Raw genomic sequence first — 3943 nt, forward strand, 5'->3', positions numbered from 1 at the left:
ACGTGTAGCGAAAAAAAACCCTACGGAAACAAAGTCTACACGTCCAGCTCGATGAGAGAAAAAGGAAAAACTAACGTACGTCCGCTGGATGAAAAAAAGAAAAAAAAATCTTTACAACTCTGAATGGAATCCTTCACCGTGAAAAATCCCTTTCTTAATCAGTCTCCCTTCGGAGTTCGGACCTGGTATTTTAGATGAAAAGGAAGTTACGGTGGGTTAGGTCACTGGCGGAAGCTACCTCGTGCGTGTTGGAGCTGCTACCTTATCTCATCTGTTTTTGGTGCTCGTGATGATCAGGATTTTTTTTTTAAACGAGCCAAAAGACTTGCCATTTTCATTGATTAAGAAGAAGAGAATTGCCCGGTTAATTGACGGAAAACCGGGCTAAAACCGACACAACACAACCCATATGACATGGGCACCACCGGCCAACCTGGCCACCGACATGAAACAGAAACCATGACGGCACATGCCAACAGATGGCCCCACGTGCAAGCAACCACAGCTCCAACTTTGACGACGAGCAACACAAGAGAAATATGCAGGACTTGCGCCGGGAAGAACCGACTACCGAAGACCACGCCGCGACCCAAGCTCCTCTCGACGCCATAATTGTTGCCAAACAAAAACCAGCGCCCTGCCTCAGCAAACCACGCGGCGAAGATGCCGCCATCAACGGCGAAGATGCCATCATCCTCCACGGTGCCGTGACACAAGCCCTGCTGGATCTGGTCGTGATTGAAAGGACAAAGGTCAACTGCAACCTGGCAGCTCTTGTAGCGCATGCATGCATGATGCATCTAGCTGCCACGGTGCCGTTTGGGATGAACGGTTTGTTTTGAGCTGTTTTCTCTTGACCGTTAATTACCCAATTATCGCTGAAATTAACTGAGCCTTATTCAGTGGGATGCTGATTAGGGATTGTCACAGATCGACACCGGCAACATCGTCTACGTCATACCAGGGCCGGTTCTGCTGCTACTACGATGACAACCTCCTACTTTCTGAACATAATCATTATACTACTACTAACTGACTTCATGGGAGATTTGGCCTGAAAGAAACAGACACACTTTCCATAGAGGGGAGATGAATGCCACGAGCTTCCCGCAGCGCCTAAAAGATGAGATTGCCTTGTGGAATCTGGTTGGAACATCTATCCCATTTGGATCCTGGCTGAATTTTCCACCCGTGTGATACATTCCTTTTATTCTTCTCCTTTGTTCTCTCTCCCTTTTGCACTAGCTGTTGTTAGCTCATTCGCCCCCATATTGGGTTTTTGCTTGTACCATGCTTTCTTCTAATCAATGGATTTGGCACTTCTGTACCAACATTTGAAAAAACACCTATTCCTGATACTACATGTAAAAAGAATCTTTTATTTCCCTTGAATTCTGAACATATCGACATTCTTCTTTAAGCTTTGAAATTTGAAGCGCGATGAACAAGTGCTATTGATCTTGAGGTGTGTAACCATTGTACTATCTCTGTTTCTAGCATTTTTCCGTACTTTGTGAAGAAGCATTGCATGCATGCAAGACACCATCAAAAAACGCATGTTGCTGCTGATGCTTCCTCGTGAAATAGTAGCTTGATGAGGCTCGCCGTGCCTCTGGAACAAGCAACCGCTTACAAAGAGCAGCTCAAAGGTTTGAACAAATGTACATAATGAAATTTAGAGTTCCAGCAGCAGCAGTACAGATGTGTATATAACAGTGCAGTTCAGTTGGAACTTGCGAGTGGTGAAGACGTTCCACACAAAAATGGTGCAGACACCCTGAAACTTCACGAGGTAATTTAGTAATTCGGTGCGGTCATACATTTCTATGTAAATACAAAAAAATGTCCGCTCGAAATACACCTGTTTATGATGTATTTTTTGTTACATTGTTTCATTAATGATATTTGGATGGAGGAAATAAAAAATATATGCATATGACGATCACTTCCATTGATCGTTTTACTGAAAGTTGAATCTATAATCAAGACAGCGAGTTAGTTGTAGACATGTACTTTATGAACTAAAATTTTCTAAACCAAGAACTTGACAAATCTGATTTTATATTCCATGTGATGCTGTAGTAGGAGAGGACTGGACACTGTTCTATCTGATAATGGATTGCTTCCAATAATGGATCTTGCTACTTTTGAGTAATTTCAAACTATTGTATTGCTACTTGCAAAGTTGTTTGACTCGTATGCGCAAAAAATTGTTTGAGAGTTCATGTTTATTGGTCTACGAGCATGTTCTTTTACTCCCGTTGCAACGCACAGGCATGTTTGCTAGTATACATTAATACACGATGCGTCTACCAAACTACAAAAATCCAATTCATAATCTGTTCAACATTTGTTATTTATGACAACTTTTTGGGAGGCACAAAAACGACAAGTAGGATGCAAGTTCTGTGGTGGTTGTAGGTCATATGTAGTTCCTTTTAATTTTGGTTCTCATGTTATAAGCCCAAATGTTCATCAACCAATTCTCATAGCACCGGGCAGGGTGTCATCTAGTATTATATAAATTTGAACATTAAATCTTTTCAGCCGGAAGGTTTGCGCCTACAAATCCTGATGTGTGGCCGTCGTTATAGAATGGAATTACAATCACGCTATACGCTGAACTTCAAATACAAATTCGTCTCTCCCCTGTTTACAGATGCCAACAACCAGATGATGTTCCTCCAACAAAAACGAAGAAACCCACAAGCGAGGCATCAGAATTGATACACCGGACACTCTGGTTCAGACCACTGCTGCATCATACCATTGCTCCACATCTCAAGATCATCCACCGCTCCCCACTCTTCGTTTATCTGAGAAATCATAGAATTAGATGCCAAATTAAAGAGTTTTCTCCTACTGCAGAATGTTAATGCAGCCACAGCCTGATAATCACACAAAAAGGGCATCAACTTCAGGTTATGACCATAACTTTGATGTGATAATGTGGCAGGTCATGTTTTAAGTTTCTATTCCTGGGATTGCTAGCGGTGGATGGCACTGTAGTGTTTTTTTTTCCGTCCAAGGTCCTTTCTTGGTCTATATATATAATTTATTGCGGGTTTTTTTTTGGGCGAATATAATTTATTGCGGGTTCATCTCCATAAATCTTGGAATACAATGCTGGGACTTATCTCCATGAAAATCCATACTTAAAGGACACTTGTCTTGTAAAAATAGTGGATCATAGTTAAAGGACACTGTATGAGAAATTGAGAATGCTGGACATTATCTTATTAATACGATGTAATTTAAAAGACATAGAGGTTTCGTGGTGTAGTTGGTTATCACGTCAGTCTAACACTCTGAAGGTCTCCGGTTCCAACCCGGGCGAAGCCGTCTCCGTTTTTCTTTTAATTTTTTTACTGTGTAAAAAAAAGCAGATAGAAAAAGAAAAAGAGAGAAATGGCCCATACAGGTCTCGAACCTGTGACCTTCGCGTTATTAGCACGGCGCTCTAACCAGCTGAGCTAATAGGCCTTTGCGGGTTTGTACCTTTTTAGCTTACTTATCATCCCATAATGACAGGAACAAAATAGCAATAATATCACAGGAGCGTCTTTTGGTCCTTATGTGCTGATCGTGTGATTCACAAGAAATGCCGCCTTTGCTCGGACACTATATTCCAATCTTGGTCCTTGCTATCTAGATTCCCATTTAACTGTCCCCGTTTGTAACTATAGGTAGCCACTGGAGCCTTTGATTGGGTACGCAAATCATCTTCCAACAGCTACATAGTGATAAAATCATATGTGCAAGCGGGCAAGTATTGCCTCAGTTCCGAATTATTTGTCGCACATATGGATGTATCTAGATGTATTTTAGTTCTAGGTACATCCATTTCAGCGACAAGTAATTTGGAACGGAAGGAGTGGTAGCTAGGCAAATTTGCAGACTATGCCATATGTGCAACATTTTGCAACAGGTAGATAGTGATAAA

General features: G+C 41.6%; 2 non-coding genes across 2 annotated transcripts; one reads left to right on the forward strand and one right to left on the reverse strand.

The window, feature by feature from the left end:
- The first annotated feature begins 3268 nt into the window (after positions 1-3268).
- Positions 3269-3342, forward strand: TRNAV-AAC. The gene has a single exon. It is a non-coding gene; the product is annotated as a tRNA-Val (tRNA).
- Positions 3343-3409: 67 nt separating this feature from the next.
- Positions 3410-3483, reverse strand: TRNAI-AAU. The gene has a single exon. It is a non-coding gene; the product is annotated as a tRNA-Ile (tRNA).
- Between the last annotated feature and the right edge of the window lie 460 nt (positions 3484-3943).

The sequence above is a fragment of the Triticum dicoccoides genome, chromosome 3B (genome assembly GCF_002162155.2).
Source record: "Triticum dicoccoides isolate Atlit2015 ecotype Zavitan chromosome 3B, WEW_v2.0, whole genome shotgun sequence".
Taxonomy (NCBI): domain Eukaryota; kingdom Viridiplantae; phylum Streptophyta; class Magnoliopsida; order Poales; family Poaceae; genus Triticum; species Triticum dicoccoides.